General features: G+C 38.4%; 2 long non-coding RNA genes across 3 annotated transcripts; one reads left to right on the top strand and one right to left on the bottom strand.

Moving 5' to 3' along the window:
* The first annotated feature begins 299 nt into the window (after window positions 1–299).
* Window positions 300–3,607, top strand: LOC124880380. The gene is made up of 2 exons (XR_007041311.1): window positions 300–1,985; window positions 3,242–3,607. It is a non-coding gene; the product is annotated as an uncharacterized LOC124880380 (long non-coding RNA).
* On the bottom strand, window positions 3,333–18,375 carry LOC124880381. 2 transcript variants are annotated; one of them, XR_007041313.1, is made up of 3 exons: window positions 18,041–18,375; window positions 17,498–17,618; window positions 3,333–3,455 (listed from the first exon to the last, which is right to left on the bottom strand). It is a non-coding gene; the product is annotated as an uncharacterized LOC124880381 (long non-coding RNA). The 2 variants fall into 2 exon arrangements; XR_007041312.1 differs by lacking the exon at window positions 3,333–3,455 and having other exon boundaries at window positions 17,215–17,618.
* Window positions 18,376–19,142: the final 767 nt, after the last annotated feature.

Below are 19,142 nucleotides of genomic sequence, written 5' to 3'. Positions count from 1 at the left end.
CATAACTAAAATGTTGAGCTTAGGTTTACTGTCAAATCTCAATCATCCTAATAAGAATGTAGGTCACTATGCAAAACAACGTGTTTTGAAGATTTTTTATGCACATTAGGCTATATAAAACATGTTAAAATGACACACTGTGTCTTGAATTATTAATCTCATAATGTTCATAAAGTAACTCAGAGTGACTCACAAGTAAGTGAAAGTTCTTCTCACTTTTTTCTGTTTTTCACCTCTTTATTGTGGAAAAACACAAAATAATATTACAGGAAGCTAAGACGTGTTTGGATAGTTTTAAGCAATGTACAATCTGACTGTGATCTTGTAGGTGATAATTCCTGTTGAGACTTGGTCAGTTATTCCCAACTTTAGGATCAAGCCAACATTTTACCTTTCTGACCATTTAAGACATTCAAGTTTAGGTGATGCATCTAAGAACTTGAACTATTTTTATGTTTTTTTCTTAAACAAATGTAGACAAACTATAAGCTATAAAGGTAGAACAAAACCATAATTTATTCATTATAATAAATAATGTATTTTGTAAACATTTTAATAAATTGTGTAAGTGAACTGGATTAACTGGCTGAACAGTGATGTGAATCCCGGTACTTGTTCTTTTTTTTTTTTTTTTTTTTGCTTTGAGTCACTAAAATGATTCCTTGAAAAAATTGTATTATCAGAAAAATACAACCTTAGTTAATACAAAATCCAGTTTTCAAATGATGAAATAATTAGTTCAGTAATTAAGGGGAATAAGCTATCAAAACAACCTGGTCCTATGCAAAAAATAATGACATCACTTGTTAAATCATGAATTAACTGATTAACCCCACTTTTGGGAATGCCAAGTTCAGTTTTACGAGCCACAGTCAGACACATTTACATCCAAAAATGTAGAATCAATAAAGCACAAAAATGTTTGATGATCTAAAACATTTAAGCAAAAACATAAGAAATCTGTAAGTAAGTGGATACTTTTACAGCCCTGCAGATGTAGAATTTGGCAAGCCAAATTTTTGTCAGTACATTATAATCAGCTGCTGATCTTTTACCTGGTAAAATACAAAAATAACAAAGCAGGTCATGTACTGTAATCGAACCCTTTACTCACAAACGCTCTTTGCAGTAAAATCTTTTTTAAGGAGTTCTGGGAAAATAAAAACGGGTAAGAATCAAGTCTTTTGTTGCCAAACTGGCTAATTTGTTGTGAATAAATTACTATTTGAACAGTTTGTTAGACATAATAATCTATAATGATTTCCTAAGTTTCTATTTGCTATAAGTTACTTCTAACAATGTCTTATGATGATTAGTAAAATAATTTTTTGTTCTCACATACATAATAGATTAGATTAGAAACTGAGAAAGCAACTTATTGCAGTCTTTAATGTAGTCTCTGCATTTACTTACAAAATCATAATCATGTTTTTTTTTTTAATGAAGGCAGGAGAAGGTTTCTCTCTTATCATAATTCATCACATCCCAGCCCTAAATGTAACCCTCCCAGCTTCCCATTCTACTTCCTTTATCTCTGCTCCTATTTTCTTGATTAAAATCAAAGCATCAATCAGATAACCATAGCTGGAAACAGCTTGATCAATAAGCTCTTTACCTCGTCTCCGAGAACTCATTAAGGCTAGACTTACAGCCATTATAAATCCTGAAACTTATCCTTCTCCTCTCGCATTATCCCTCCTCCCTTTCCCTTTCGGCCATGCTCCTCTATGCATCTTCATCTATAAATAACAAAAATACACAGACGACACAGAGCAGAGGGCATCCAGAACAAGCAGCCCCGTTAACAGGAGGCAGGGCTGCGTGATTGGCTCGTTGATGTTCCAGTCGTCATCAGGCAACCAATCAGGTCAGAGAAAGGCGAACTTACTGCGACGATGGACACGAAGCTGGCAATAAGGGCTCAAAAACTCGTGCTATTTCGCTAAACACCACAAGAGGGCAGTATGGGATGATTGTTCACTCAGGTCAGTTTTAACAATTGATCCAGAATCTGTTATAAATGTTCATTTAACATGCGATTTTTTTTTTAAATCAAAACTTTATTCGGTGTCATACATTACCTTTTTACAGAAATGTGTTTAAACGAGGAACACGTATTTAACATTTAGTTGTTGGAATTGAGCTTTTTTTTTTTGTTCTATTCTAAATATATACCCGTCCTCGTTACTTTTTTAAATAGAAATCCGAACATCAGAAAATCCATCCATCCATCTATTTTCATACCCGCTTCTTCCGAACAGGGTCGCGGGGGAGCTGGTGCCTATCTCCAGTAGTCTACGGGCGAGAGGCGGGGTACACCCTGGACAGATCGCCAGTCCGTCGCAGGGACATCAGAAAATATAATATTTAAATCATTTTCTTTTTTTTTTTAAATTAAAAACTCATTTGTTTAGTCCATCTTTTATTTGCACCTCTCAGTTTTTTATTATTATTAATATCTACCTTATTTTATTCACTTTAATGTCGAATTCAAGTTTGTTATAGGTTGTCTCACTGAGATCCAAAATCTTATTGACAAGAGGGACCTTTTTGGAAAAAAACAATAAAAAAAAGTAGCAATACAAATAATTAAAACATTCAAATGTAATTAAATAAGTAAATAAAACAAGAGCAAGTTTCATAGGAAGATTTCTCCATTTTTGTCCCAGAGGAATCCACATGGATTGTTTGGATGTTGTTTTATTCTATTGCATTTCTAATTTTATCTCAATGCCTTTATTATTTTCTTATTAAGTTTTTGCCAGAGTTTTAGATTTCACCATTAATGAAAGCTAACTTTTGGTTTTATCTGTATTTATTTGTTCTGTGGTTACATTTTAGTGGTATTAGTATTGCAGAATGTATTGTTTATATGCGTCTCTGGTGTTTCCTCGTTCCTGTTAAAGTTACCACTTTTTTACATTTCATGTTTTTTTTTTCTAGTTGTCTAATAATTATCTTTTTTTTTTTTTAAACTTGATTTAGCATGTGTTTTTACTGAAGAGTTTCCTTCTTATTTTAGCATGTATTAAAGCACTTAGTTTCATTTGATTTTACAAAAACTGCTCTATGAATTAAGTGCTATTGACTGATTGTTATTTAAAAGCGTATTTGGCTCATAATCTAAATATGGAAGGACTTAAACACTCAGTTTACACATCCATAACAGAATTCATACTCAGTGTTTCATTATGACTGTGGTGATCAGTGGCTTCTCATCACCACTGTTTACTTCTCACAGGCAGACAACCTACAGCGTGACTTCAGAAATGCAGCTGGTGCCAGTGACGTGCTCTGTGGGAAAATGAGCTGAGCTCGGGTCCTCGTTGAGTCCGCCAAGGTCACTTCCTGAAATCCATCCACTCATCAATACTGAGCTATTCAGGGGGTCGATATGTTCCCATTTCCTTCTATGCCAGCCAGCACCATGAATGAGAGATCAGCGTCAGATTCCCCTGCAGCAAAAATGAAAGATACAGCATCATAAAAGCCATACAATGTAACAAAATCCAGCTAACAACAGTCCGCCATTTTATGCTATTGTTGTTGGGCTTGTTATTTTTGGCTTCAGATCGGACAGACCATTAAAAGCTGAAGTCTTTTTTGACCTTGTTCGTGCCGCTTTTTCATTTTGAATCAACATATAACAGTTCACATTAAAGAAAGCCTTTATGTGCAACCCACATCAAGATCCAGTGGGCTAGAATAAAATTTGTTTGGAAAAGAAAGCTTTAAAATAAAATCATTTATAATTGCTGTAGCAAAATCTCTAAACTAAAACATTTAGAAATATTATTTTTTAAACAAAATCAGGAGTTACGCAATTGTTACTCCTGTTGGTAATACTTTGTACACCCATCTTTTACCAACAGGACAACAATTCATCTTCTCCCATAATGTTCCACAAGGCTGAAACATGCAGAGAGAGCAGACTTTGACTATGCCTCTATGCAGAATCTCATCCAAAGTCCTTCTTTGTCCTCACACCCTCTTCTCTTCAGCTCACCTTGAGGTTTTTCCAGAGGATTAAGTGATGGCCACGGAAGGAGGTTAATTATACTGTATGTGCAGTGAACTACAGGTCCTTCTAAAAATATTAGCATATTGTGATAAAGTTCATTATTTTCCATAATGTCATGATGAAAATTTAACATTCATATATTTTAGATTCATTGCACACTAACTGAAATATTTCAGGTCTTTTATTGTCTTAATACGGATGATTGTGGCATACAGCTCATGAAAACCCAAAATTCCTATCTCACAAAATTAGCATATTTCATCCGACCAATAAAAGAAAAGTGTTTTTAATACAAAAAACGTCAACCTTCAAATAATCATGTACAGTTATGCACTCAATACTTGGTCGGGAATCCTTTTGCAGAAATGACTGCTTCAATGCGGCGTGGCATGGAGGCAATCAGCCTGTGGCACTGCTGAGGTCTTATGGAGGCCCAGGATGCTTCGATAGCGGCCTTTAGCTCATCCAGAGTGTTGGGTCTTGAGTCTCTCAACGTTCTCTTCACAATATCCCACAGATTCTCTATGGGGTTCAGGTCAGGAGAGTTGGCAGGCCAATTGAGCACAGTGATACCATGGTCAGTAAACCATTTACCAGTGGGTTTGGCACTGTGAGCAGGTGCCAGGTCGTGCTGAAAAATGAAATCTTCATCTCTAAAAAGCTTTTCAGCAGATGGAAGCATGAAGTGCTCCAAAATCTCCTGATAGCTAGCTGCATTGACCCTGCCCTTGATAAAACACAGTGGACCAACACCAGCAGCTGACACGGCACCCCAGACCATCACTGACTGTGGGTACTTGACACTGGACTTCTGGCATTTTGGCATTTCCTTCTCCCCAGTCTTCCTCCAGACTCTGACCTTGATTTCCGAATGACATGCAGAATTTGCTTTCATCCAAAAAAAGTACTTTGGACCACTGAGCAACAGTCCAGTGCTGCTTCTCTGTAGCCCAGGTCTGGGGAATGCGGCACCTGTAGCCCATTTCCTGCACACGCCTGTGCACGGTGGTTCTGGATGTTTCTACTCCAGACTCAGTCCACTGCTTCCGCAGGTCCCCCAAGGTCTGGAATCGGCCCTTCTCCAAAATCTTCCTCAGGGTCCGGTCACCTCTTCTCGTTGTGCAGCGTTTTCTGCCACACTTTTTCCTTCCCACAGACTTCCCACTGAGGTGCCTTGATACAGCACTCTGGGAACAGCCTATTCGTTCAGAAATTTCTTTCTGTGTCTAACCCTCTTGCTTGAGGGTGTCAATAGTGACCTTCTGGGCAGCAGTCAGGTCGGCAGTCTTACCCATGATTGGGGTTTTGAGTGATGAACCAGGCTGGGAGTTTTAAAGGCCTCAGGAATCTTTTGCAGGTGTTTAGAGTTAACTCGTTGATTCAGATGATTAGGTTCATAGCTCGTTTAGAGACCCTTTTAATGATATGCTAATTTTGTGAGATAGGAATTTTGGGTTTTCATGAGCTGTATGCCAAAATCATCTGTATTAAGACAATAAAAGACCTGAAATATTTCAGTTAGTGTGCAATGAATCTAAAATATATGAATGTTAAATTTTCATCATGACATTATGGAAAATAATTAACTTTAGCACTATATGCTAATATTTTGAGAAGGACCTGTATTTCGGTGTTGATTTGGACATGTAACAGCCAATAATGATTTCCCAGTTTCAGTTTACTGGTAGAGACAAACAGATTTGTTTCTAAAATGTTCCAGTATTTCAGTCAATAATGCAATCCACACAACCCCACAGCATTATAGATCCTCCACCATACTTAACAGTGACCATTTGGTCACTGTTTAAAACTTAACACTTTCTTACTATCAGAAAAATGCCAAAGTTAGGAAAATTTCCTGTGCAATTATGCAACATCAAATTCATATTAATTGAATCTGCTTTTTTGCCTCCTATGATGATATGAAATTCATAATAAAGCCTTAAGATAACTTCTAAAAAACATTGTTAGTGAAAAGTTTGTCAGAGCATCCATACATAAATACAAAAAATCTTCCCTGCAAGGCAAAACTAAACAACATAGCTCTCCACTGGAGCGTGAGAAAATCTTACGATAAACTGGGATTGGAAGGAATGAAGGTTGTGGGCACTTTTAGAGAAATATTTGATTTTGTATCCTGCAGATTCAAATACTGCAGATTCAAATAGACAGAGTGTCTGGGTTGTTATCAGAATGCAGTTTCTATGCCAGAATCTGAGCTCCCATAGTCCAGATGAAACCGTAAACATGCAGTAAAATGCAGATGTTTACAGGCATTGCTAAGCTGTCACGTCTCAAATTCTTAACAGTAAAGGGCGTGCTTGTTTCAGCAATGCAATACCAAAGCTTATTCTCAACTTGCTTCTAAATTAAATGAAAGAAAAAAGAGGTACTAAATTTGCCTGAAAACACTGGGTGTTAAGAAATAAAAAGAAGTAAACTGTTTAAGTAACATCATTCAGAATTTGAAAACATTCAGTTTCAAAGCCACAGATGCTGTAATTCTCAATTCATTTTAAAATAAAAAGCTGCTATAAGATATGAGGTCACATCCCCTTGTCTATACAGTGCATCATGGAAATGATCACAGCGCTGCAATTTTTCCACATTTAGCTATGTTAAAGTTTTATTACAAAATGGTATCAAATTGTTGCGAATTTATAAAAAATTGAAAACAAAGAAATCACATTTACATAAGTATTCACAGCCTTTGCCGTAAAGCTCAAAATTGAACTGAGGTGCATACTGTTTACAGTGATTTTCCTTGAGATGTTTCTACAGGTTATATGGAGTCCACCTGTGGTAAATCCGGTTGATTAGGTCAGAGCAGAAACACCAGGCATAAGGTCGAAGGGATTGTCTCTAGACCTCTCAGGAAAAAAATGTCTTGAGGCACTAATCTGGGGAAGGATACAGAAAACAATTTTGCTGCTTATAAGGTCCTAACAAGCACAGCGACCTCCATCATTCATAAATGAAAGAAGTTTAGAACCACCTGGACTCTTCTTTGAGCTGTACAGCCATTTAAACCGTGCGATTGGGGGAGAAGGGCCCTAGTCAGGGAGGTGACCAAGAACCCCACAGTCACTCTGTCAGAGCTCCAGCATTCCTCTGTAGAGAGAGGAGAACCTTCCAGAAGGACAACCAACTCTGCATCAATCCACCTATCAGGCCTGTAAGGTAGGGTGGTCTGCTGAAAGCCACTCTTCAATGAAAGGCATATTGGCAGCCCGTCTGGAGTTTGCCCAAAGGCACCTGAAGTACTCTCACACAATGAAAAACTAAATTATCTGGTCTGATGAGACAGATTGAACTCTCTGATGTGAAGGCCAGGGATCATGTTTGGAGGAAACCTGGCACCGCATATCACCAGGCCAACAACACCCCACAGTGAAGCATAGTGGTGGCAGCATCATGCTATAGGGATGTTGTTTAGCAGCAGGAACTGGCAGACTAGTCAGGATAGAGGGAAAGATGGATGGAGCAATCTACAGAGACACTCTGGATGAAAACCAGGAGCTCTCTTGACCTCAGAATGGGGTGACGGTTCATTTTTCAGCAGGAGAATGACCCAAAGCACCCAACCAAGATCTCAAGGAGTGGCTTCAGAGCCACTCTGCGAATGTCCTGGAGTGGCCAGGCCAGAGTCCAGACTTCTGATTGAACATCTCTGGAGAGATCTGAAAATGCACAGACATCTTTCAGCCAACCTGATGAAAACTCGAGATGTACTGCAAAGAAGAATGGGTAAAACTGCCTAAAAGATAAGTGTGCTAAGCTTGTGGCCAAAGTATTAAGCAAAGACGGTGAATACTTACTTAAATGCTATCTCTTAGTTTTCTATTTTTAATCAATTTGCAACAATGTCAAACAAATGTCTTTCACAGTGTCATAATGGGGTACTGTGTGTAGAAAGTTGAGGAAAGATATTGATTTGATACTGTTTGGATTAAGGCTGTAACATAACTAAATGTGGAAAAAGTGCACAGAAGCACTCTAAGCCATTATCCAATTTCTACACAGTTCAACTTTTTTTGGCTCCAATGGGCCTCTGACTTTGATTGGACCATTTTAACACCCGAACATTTATCTAAACCATTTAATTGTAGCTCTGGCTGAATGTTTTGGGTCATTGTCCTTCTGGCCCCAGTCTCACATTTTTTACAGGCTGTAATGGGTTTACATCCATTATTATTCTATACTTAGCTCCCTCTATCTTTCTATCATCAACGCCACCATGTGTAACAATGGGGAGAGTTAGTTTTCCACCACACATTGCACTTTGCTTGTAGGCCCAAAAGTTCAGTTTTGGTCTCATTCAACCAGAATACCTTTTTCTTCCACCTGAGCTGTGGACATCTGCAGTGCCTTCAGAGTTACCACAACCCACAATTGCTTCTATGAATAAGCAAAAAGTAGCTCCAAGTTACTCTAAAACATAATCCAGCAGCTTCCAGTAAAGTAAAATAGCACAAGAATACTCCACTTAATCAGACTTGGGTTCTGTCAAGTGTTTGTCTTATTCTACTTGTTTTTACAGAAACGAATCAAAGAGCAACCAAAGACTGCACACGTTTGCAAACCAGAAATAAGATTCAGACTTTAATCTAAAAGTTTAAGGTTTATTGACAGAAAAACAAAAAAAATTACCTGGTTGATGTTTTTGGTTTTTAAAATTTTTTTTTTTTTGCGGCACTAGTGGCCTTTCTTTTTCCAGTTGTTTTTTTTTTGTACGTAAGCAGACAGAAAATGGGGACAAAGAGAGGAGGGAGAGTCGCTGGGGCTGGGACTCAAACCCAGGACGGCCGCGTCGAGGACTGAAGCCTCTGTATATGGGTCGTGCGCCCCCTTACGCCCGGTTGATGGTTTTTTTAATAAAACAAAAAAACTGAGAAATTAAATTCACAAAATAAAGAGAAACAATGTTTTACATAACTGATATTTGTCTTTCCATGCTTTGATTTAAGATTAAGTTAAACACATTTTGAAGAGTTTCTAACCCACCTAAACCAGATCAGAAAGGAGATCAGATTTGTTTTGATGCGATTATAACATGGTTTTACTGCTAAATTAAAGGAATTATTTTAATTTACTGGGAAGAGTATGATGTCATGCAAAGGAAATGCGGCTCTGAGTTCAGGCCAAACTCTTTGAAGCAGAATAGAGATTATATCTGTTATTTAAATCTAACCCACATGCGCAGACAAACATTACATACCTGTGGATGAACTCAGTCCTGCTGGGTATCGGTGAAGCTTTGGCTTTGCCATAACTCATATTATTTATTTATAACTGGCCGTACTAACACAAAAAGCTATTAAGAGGCATTAAAACGGAGACGCCTCAAATTACTCTTGCATGAATAATAAATGCTCAGAAGACGCAATGAGGGGTTTGGGTATATTTTTCATGCATCTGTATCAGTAGTTTGATACAACCTTTATGGACTATTTATTTTTTGACAGAAAAATGTTTCAGAAGGTATAAATTACATTTTTGGATCATTAAATGTAAGTGAAACTGTGGACTTAGATTTACAAACGCACAAATATTCCAAATGAATGTAAGTGCTGATAAAATGCCACTTGAATGACTGGGTTTCAGACTATCGGCGGCATCGAGTCTGTCTGCCCTTGTGCCAGTTCAGTATACATAATATGTGTGTATGAGCTGCTGATCTTGTCATCGCTGGCTCCTCACTCACGGCTGCTGTTTCGACGCATGAGTCAGCCTTAGTAACATTATTCATGTCTGCACACTTACCTGACTCCATTCCTGCCATGCTAGAAAGAAAATCAGGGTTGCAGGAAAACAGAGGATGGACATGGACCCTTAAAAAGAAAATGATTTCAGTGATGCTGTGATTTCAGGTAGAAGATGGTGTAGAAAATGTGCAGAATTTGCAGAAGATTCTTGAATCCAGCGCATCAAATGTTAACCCAGTAGTTTAAAGAACGATCAACACATATTGGTTGAATGCACTAGATATTTCCATGAATTTACTGCTTTAACCCCTCCACCCTCCCCTCCTGCTGTCATTTTCAAGAAAATGAGACATGAAGTCACTTTGAGCCAGAAGCAACTCAACAGAAATAGCTTGCTTGTGGATCTGAGGTCATGGGCAGAGAGAGGAGAAATGATAACAGAGCTGCAGCCACAAACACTGCGTCAGCAGCCATCAGTCTGAGATTCAGCCTTTGTCTTGGCAACACAAAAAGCAGTCATCACCTCTGACTGCTGAACCAGTTTTACCAATCAGCAAGCCTAATTATGGTGTTTGTAAAGAAATGTTGTTGCCCCTATGTTTTGCATTGAGTTTAATCAGAAACAGCAAGAATGACCTTTTAATGAAAAATATGTCATGTTATTTTATAAAATTTATTTACCTAAAAGAAAGAGTAGAAAAACATCTTCCTCTGTTTTCTCATTTTAGCCACAGTGTTAGAAGATCTTGTTTTTAACCTTAAACATAATTTAAGCAACATTAAAATATTATTTCTAAAACTTCATGGACTTCTGTTAATAGATCAGTTGTTAGTAGGAGCACAATAGTCTGGTCTGGTGAGAAATCTTGTTTCCAATTTTGCATCATAAAAAATGGATTTCTGTTTTATTTTTACTTTTCTGTATTCTCTATCATACATACTGTCAAAAAATGTATCAGTGTATAATATAATATAGAACAAGAAACATTTGATACAATCTGCATAAACTTGCAAAGTTGTTAAAATTATTTTGGTGGTAGGCATTTTGGTCTCGTCTGACCAAGGCACCTACTTCCACGTTTGCTGTGTCCCCAACTTCTGGCAAAACGGGACGTCTTATGTTTTCTTTTAACAATGGCTTTCTTCTTGCCGCTCTTCCATGACGACCACATTTGTGCAGTGTATGACTAACAGTTGTCCTGTGGACAGATTCCCCTACCTGAGCTGTGGATCTCTGCAGTTCGTCCAGAGTCTCCATGGGCCTCTTGGCTGTATCTCTGATCAGTGCTCTCCTTGTTCGGCCTGTAAGTTTAGGTGGGCGGCCTTGTCTTGGTAGGTTTACAGTTATGCCATACTCCATTTCCGGATGATGGATTGAACAGAGCTCCGTGAGATGTTCAAAGCTTTGGAAATCTTTTTATTGCCTAAACCTGCTTTAAACATCTCCACAACTTTATCCCTGACCTCTCTGGTGTGTTCCTTGGACTTCCTGATGCTGTTTGCTTCCTAATATTTTCTTAACCAACCTCTGAGGCCGTCACAGAGCAGCTGTATTTGTACTGAAATTAGATTACACACAGGTGGACTCTATTTAGTTGTTAGCACTCATCAGGCAACTTCTGAAGGCAATTGGTTGCACTTGTAAAGGGGGCTGAATATTTTTGCACACTGCACTTTTCAGTTTTTTTATTTGTAAAATATGTTTTAGATCATGTATAATTTTTGTTCCACTTTGCAATTGTATACCACTGTGTTGGTCTTTCACATAAAATTGCAATAAAAAATATTTATGTTTGTGGTTAAAATGTGACAATATGTGGAAAAGTTCAAGGGGTATGAATACTTTTACAGGCCTTGTTCAACATTATTGTGGAAGATATTTGGTACACTCTTCTTTCAAGAGCTGTTTTAATTCAACCTAATTAGGTTGTCTAGCATGAACAAACTGCTTATGATCATGCCACAGCAGCTTAATATGTAGGTCCAGACTTTGATTAGGCCCCCTAAACCCTTTGTTTTTTTATTCCTGTTTCTTTCAGAGGTTGACTTGCTGGTGTTTTATAGATCATTGTCCGGCTGCAGAAACCAAGTGTTGTTTGGCTAAAGGTCATTAACTCATGGCCGGACGTTCTACTAGAGAGCTGAATTCAAGGTTCCAGTTCAATCATGGAAAGTCATCCAGGTTCCAAAGCAAAAAACAGTCCCCAACCACCACACTAGCACCACCATATTTAACTGCTTTGACTGTTCTATTTTTGTCTCGCCAGTCCCCGGAACATTTTCCGAAAATAACTTTGGGGATCAACAATATATTTTTGGTAAATGTGAGCAGGGCCTTTATGATCTTTTTGGTCGTCTCTGGTTTTGGACTTGGAGTTGTCCCATTGATGCCATTTATGCTTAGTTTTTTGTTCATCCATGACTCATAATTTATTTATAACTGTCCGTGCTAACTCAAAAAGCCATTAAGAGGCATTAAAACAGAGACACTTCACATTACTCTTGCACGAATAATAAATGCTCAGAAGATGCAATAAACTCTGACCTTAAATGAGGCAAGTGAAGCCGGTAGTGCTTTGGATGCTGTTCTGGATTTGTTTGGTGACCTCCCCAATGAGTTGTTAAAGTGGTCTCGGAGTAATTTTGGTACGCCTTCTGCGCCTGGAAGATTTTATCAGTGTTCCATGTTTTCTCCATTTGTGGATAAAACTCTCACCGATTGGTTGAGACTGGTTGTGCAACACTTTCTAGACAGATGCATTTAAATTACCTTTTCATTAGTTCTTGAATTACTTTAGATTGGGGCATGATATGTTGCTCTTTGAGATCTTTTAGCCTACCTTATGTTGTAAGTCATGGTTTATTTAGCTTATTTCTGGAACTTGCAGATGGCTAGTGATATTCGACTAATCTTTCTTAAATTGTTCCTATAGCATACCACATAAACTTGAACTGAATTTAAGCAGTCACTGTGGCTCATTGAATAAACCCAAACATCAGTCTCAGACCAATCACCTTTAACTGTAGCATTGTTAGGTCCAGCTATTGACCAACCCTTTAGGTCTTCAAAAATGCCAATTTCAGTATATTATAGAAATCAAAGTATGCTCAAATATATTAATAAATAACATAGGAAATTATAATTATATTGCCAGAAATTCTGCCAGAAATACTCTTAGCATAAATTCAGTTCAATTGAGTAAATATTGATTTAATAAATTGACACATTTAAATAGAGGAAACAAACTTTTAAGAAACTGCTTATGATATAATCCTGGATCAGGAAATGGTATGTCAACATAAAAAGTGATTAAAGCTGTACAAGATAAAGACCAGAGTTACAGATCAATGTGAAGTAGCGGTTGGACTTTAGAAAACTCATTCGTTTACTCTCAACTTCTGCCCTGAGAGATGACAGTGTCAGAACTCGTTTCTATATTACAACATCCATCTGAGACAGTCTTCTGCTGTGATGGGTCAGGATGTGGTTTTCTGGAGGTGCAGATGCAGGGATATTTTATACGTGCTACTTTGTGCCGTGTGTTGCTGACTACAGTAACAGACGCAGTGAACGATTGTGTGTGTGTCTCCCTGATGGGGTTTGGACCCAGGCAGACACTGCTGATGGCGCTGATGTGGTGCAGTTTGTTTCACTGTTAGAAAGACAGACTTATGTCAGCACCAGGCAGCTGCTTCAGTCAGCACTATGAACAAACAAAAACACCCTCTTTCACAGAGTCTGAGGAAATGAAGATGCATTCACACCTTATCTCCCGTTCTCACTTCCATCCATGAAAAACAGAAGCGAAGCGAAACGTGAGGACTGATGAACGGACGTACATTCAATCTGCTGCTGGCTTTTCACTCATGGAACAAAAATATTGATCTCCTCTCACCTTCCTGTTAGAGGACAAACTGGAGCTGCTGAGCTTGACTGGGAGTCCAGCAGTAGGTGGCAGCAGACAGTTACACAACACCTGAGTAATCAGAATGATGGTGTATCTGCTTTGTGCACAAATCCCAATCTTTCTCATGCTCCATCTCCTCCAAAGATGGAAATATTATTGAACCTTTCTTTGCAGTTAACAGAAATTAACTCAGTAAGTGCCCACCTGTAGTCTGTTTGCAGTTTGTTTTTTAAAGCTTTCAGACAGCACAGCATCTGCCCCTTGTAGGCTCTCTTTATTTTCCAGTGATTTGCCTGTCTAGACACTCCCCCCCGTCTTGCTGTAATGCTGCGGTTTGTAATACGCAGGTGGCCATGGCAGCACTAACTGCATTAAGATGGATTACCTGAGGCCCACTAATACACAGAGCCAACCAGGGATTCCTCCTAACCACAGGCCTCAGTGTTGCTCAACAAAATCAGCAAAACTACCTGGACACATACAGCACCCTCACATAATAAAGCACAAAAGACTTCACATTGACAACATCTCTTAAATTTATTTTATCACAAAAGCCCTGCTGTTAATACTTTGCACAACCCCCTTTTGACAAGATGACATCAGACATCTAAAACATTTCACAAGGTTGGAAGATGTAGACAGCAGGATGTTAGACCATTTCTTCCTTGCACAATCTCTCTAAAGAACCCAAAGTCCAGGTCCTCTTTTATAATCTCTTCTTACTCTACAGGCTTTCTAGCTGATGTTGGTATGGGGACTGGGGTAACCAATATAGGTTGATTTTGTGTCTGGTGAACCATCTGTGTCTTGATTTGTTTTGGACCATTACTCATCATGAAAAAGTTCATATCGTCCACATTTGCATATTTTTGTTTCATGTTGGGACCACCTGGAGCGTTTGTTGCCGAAAACCTGAAACTAATTCTTATCTGACCCAATCAGTCCAGATAAGGACTGCTTTACTCTGGATCGATCCATTTATCATTTCTACCCATTTATCCTCTAAAGGTCGCAGAGGGGCTGGTACCCATCTCCAGCAGTCAATGAGTGAGAGGCTGGGTACACTCTTAGCAAATCTCCCTTCAATCACAGGGTAATACAGGACACCAGTTAACCTAACAGGTCATGTTGGACTGTGGGAAAAAGCCAAAGTACCCAGATAAAAAAAAGGTACATTCACAGGGAGAACATGCAACGTTCGTGGAGAAAGACTCCATTTCTGATTTATGAAGATTAAAGCACATCTGCCTTGTGAAATGTTTTCATGTCTTCCCCATTTCAAAGAATGGATAAGAGAAATGGGCACCTGTATCATATTTATACACCCTTGAGGGAAACACATGGATTACTTGTTAAATTTCACAAAAAATGTGCCAGTGATTTTAGTAAAACACTCATATATTGACGTGACATTACTTTGTGTCTCGGAGTTAAGGTTTACCGGATGGAGTTTCAAACATTCAGCATAAGATTACGCTACTGCAATAAAAGATGCATTTATTTTGATGTTTTTTTACCCATAATTACCATTATTTTAAGGCTCTTTACCTGCCCAAACACTGCATAAAATGTCACCTTTTCTCAACTTGGTTGTAAGATATTAGAGAGTGAGACTGTGCAAAAAAGAACAAGATGCCAGACTACAGGTTTATAAAAGGTTATATAGGGACAAAGGTTGTAGATAGAAGGGAAAAAAGTCCACAAAATGCTGTTTGGCATCAGCCACCCTTTATGACGCGTGTAATGGTGTGCTGACGCAACTTTCGAGCAGTGAATGTGTGTAATGAGAGTGTGTTTGACATTAAAGTGATCAAAAAGAGGTGGCACGGTGAGAAAAGAGGAAGAAAGAAGAAAGAAAGTATGTGCAGTAATGGTAGGTAAGTGCCTGAGAGAGTGGAAAAGCAGAGAAAGAATGCTGTAACCTGCTGACGTAACGGTTCCTAACTGTTTCCATATAAAAGGCCTGGGAGCAGGCGCCAGGCAGCCCTTTGCATACGTCTGGTACCCATCAGTCTCAGAGGCAGTGTTCACACAGACACCCACACACTTGCTTACACACTTACATTTGTAAAACATTTTTACAAAGTTCAGCTAAATTTTACTGCCAGAATAACATACGTCATATGTGCACTTACCCAGACAAACATTTAAACCGGCTTTCTGAAATACAAAAACACTTTAAACACTGTTAAATATTCACAGACATGTCTGCAAAATGAAATTAAAAATAAAGCAGATGCTTCCATCACATTCATAATGCAGATATGGTTGAAACCAGATTTTGTTTTTTATTTTTTTACATACACTGCATATAAGAAAAAGATAATTTCTCCGTCTAACATTGAATCTGACTAAATCTGAGTTTTGGGTCAGTTAGGATTACAATCATTATTTGCATTGGTAAATGCCATAAAAAAAATTTTTTTATCATCAAATTCCAAAGCATACATATCCTGAGTTTACTATGCCTTTAAACAATTTGGGACAGCCCAGATTATCATGCCATAGCTTTTGGAAGCTTCTGATTATTAATTCACAACATTTGAGTTGGCTGGAGCCGCACACGGTTTGCAACAATAGCTCAAATGACCACTTGTTAAAACCCATCTCTGAATGAACAACACATTAAACCTTGAGGTAGATGTGCTACAGCAGCAGACCATATGGGGTATCACTCCTGTTAGCTAAGAACAGGAAACTGAAGCTACCATTTACACAAACTTATCAGAAATTGGGTAAGATGCCAAAAACCTTTGTCTGGTCCAACAAGTTTCAATTTCAGCTATGACATTCAGGTGGTTGGGTCTGAAAATTGTGTGAACAACATGAAAGTATGGATCAATCCTGCCTTGTATCTACAGTTAAGGCTGTTGATATAATTGTATGTGGGATTTTTTCTGGTACACTTTGGGGCCCTTATTGCAAACCGAGCATAGTTTAAACTCAAACTTTTGTTCTTAAACATGACAATTATTTCACTGTACTCCTGTGGTCAACAGATCTCAATCCAATGGAGCAGCTTTAAAATGTAGAGGAACAGAAGTTTCAATCAGGGATGTCCGGCCAACAAATCTGCAGAATCTGCATGACACTATGTCAATATGGACCAAAATCTCTGGGGAATCTTTAACTCACACCATTTTGCTAAACAAACCATGCATTTAATAAAAGGACAGAATACAGAGTATAAAGAAGTATAAATGAGTAGAAGCTAAACAAGCAAATACACATAAAAAATGGACTGAGAAAGATATTTCTGAGTACCAACACTGGCAACAAGAACCCGACTCAGAAACAAAACTGCAGAACAACAATGAGGGACTGCATGAAGCATGTTTACCTGAGAAGCAGATTTATATAATACAAGCTGGGGCACCTTCACAAACACACACACAAAGAAGAAACACATTATGTAAGGATTATGAGGCAGTATCCTGATGATAAACCCCAACATGAAGCTTGGAGGCTTCAGTGAGGTGGAAGTCTTCTCATAGGGAATGAACACAGATAATCTAACATACTACCTCTAAGTATTGTTCCTTCTAACTATATTTTGCAGGCCCATATAAACACACTTTAATTTTGAAACGAAGCTTTATTTGCAGAGAGATATTTGATAGCATGAGAAGAAACTCTACCACGACTTCATGAAACCAAAGCTGCCTTTGAAGTCAGACCCCCACTGAGAGCACAGAATGAGCTGCCCACCCTGTTGGATCTGGACAGCTTTATTTTTAACATTGAGGTATGCAACTGCTTCCTCTTGGGGAAAATACCTCTCTTTGTCTTTCTAACTCAAATACAGCTTTTACCTCATTTCATTCACTCAACTCCTGGAGGTAATCGCTGTTTAAATACGTCACCTCATCGCCAAACACCGTGCCCTCATGATTCGGCCTCCGCCTTCAGAGCCCACAGAGACATGTCGATAAGGGGACAGGTGGAGTAGAGAGATGGCCAAGAGAACATGTGGAAAATTGTTATCTGAATGTGAACAGATATGGTGAAAGAAGCGGAGAAAACACAGAACAGTCAATAAAACTGGGAACAAACAGTAAACTGTGGTCTTTTACTTTCTCAATGGGGATTTCTGCAACAAACTATTTTTATGAAGCGTTAAAGAGGTAGTTTCTGTGTGCCAATATCTGTGTGTTGTTAAAACTATTGGGAGATTTTCAATACAATGATGTCAGTTCCACTATTATTATGCATTTAGTGATCTGAATTATATCCAATAGCAAAGGTTTCCTTCTTAAAGTCCATAATCCCAGTTATTTTTTCCCCCAAAGCAAAACAAATGAAAACGGACTGATTCCTAAAAAGGAAAAACATATCCAAATTTGGTCAAAGATCAGTATGTTTTTTTGCATTGTAAGCATCATTGCTGGATCTGAAGAAATACTCACCCCTCACATGAAACAGTGATGTCAGGTCCTGATAAAGTGCAACTTTATTGTTTGCTGGTGCAAGCAGAATAACACCAAACAATGGCTAAATGGAGCAATGTAGCCAGGCAAGAGAAAACAACAGTGTTGTCAGCTCCCCTGGACCTCCACTGGCGTAGCCCTTGTGACAGCAGCATCTCATCTAGTTGCCAAAAAGCTTCATCCAGAGCTCACTGGGCAGCAAGCACAGTCAAAGTCAAAAAGTCAGTTCACCTTCATAAAAAAAAGAAAAGTTGGTATTCCTCAATGTAAAATCTTCCCAACACAAAAGCCATATATCCTCTCCGTGGTCTCCTCAGTTCTTTGTCATTGTTTGCAAAGCACATCTACAGGTGAAGCTCATCAGCCTAATCAAGGCAGAGTGGTGCATTTGCAACTCCAGGACATTTGTGTGGCAGACCAAGGACAGCAATACCATACATTGTTTCTCAGCCCAAACCAGTCTAAAATGTAGGGGGACTTTCCATTATTCTGAACACAAGGACACGCCAAAGGCATTTGACCAATTTTCTTTTTGTGAGCTTCTACCAAAACAGTGTTTTTTAACAGAAATATGCCAACTTGCTATGTTGTCCTTTTCTATTACGGTAACGCAGTAAAGTTTGGGGTGAGCATGGTATGAAATTGTCCAGGATGGCCACAAAAACCTTCACTGTAAAACGCAAGTTGATGTTGGCAGGTTAATTTGTTGAGCTTTCTGTGTTACCTCTTAAGGTAACGTAGAAAGCTCAGAAATTAATAACCTTTTGGACAACTGATCTTAACGTTTGTACTAGCCACCACATGGAGTAATGGACTACTAAAATGGAGGAGAGGAACATCTATGCACTCTTATTTATCAATGAGTCAGATGTAAATATGACATGTCTAGCACTAGCATTAGCCCTTAGCTGTTTTAGCTAACATAGGGAAGCTTGTAGCTTAATTCACCATTTCTTTAAAGTCAAACATGCACATTTAACTACTATTAATATACATATACACTGGCGGCGCAATGTGGCTGATCTGTGTTTAAAACCACCCATTAAAATAAAGTTTGTCATGACTTTAAAACACATCTCAG

This window comes from Girardinichthys multiradiatus, chromosome 2 (assembly GCF_021462225.1).
Source record: "Girardinichthys multiradiatus isolate DD_20200921_A chromosome 2, DD_fGirMul_XY1, whole genome shotgun sequence".
In the NCBI taxonomy this organism is placed as follows: Eukaryota; Metazoa; Chordata; class Actinopteri; order Cyprinodontiformes; family Goodeidae; genus Girardinichthys; species Girardinichthys multiradiatus.
The sequence above is the reverse complement of the archived record's forward strand: the minus strand, read 5'-3'. Positions and strand labels throughout refer to the sequence as shown.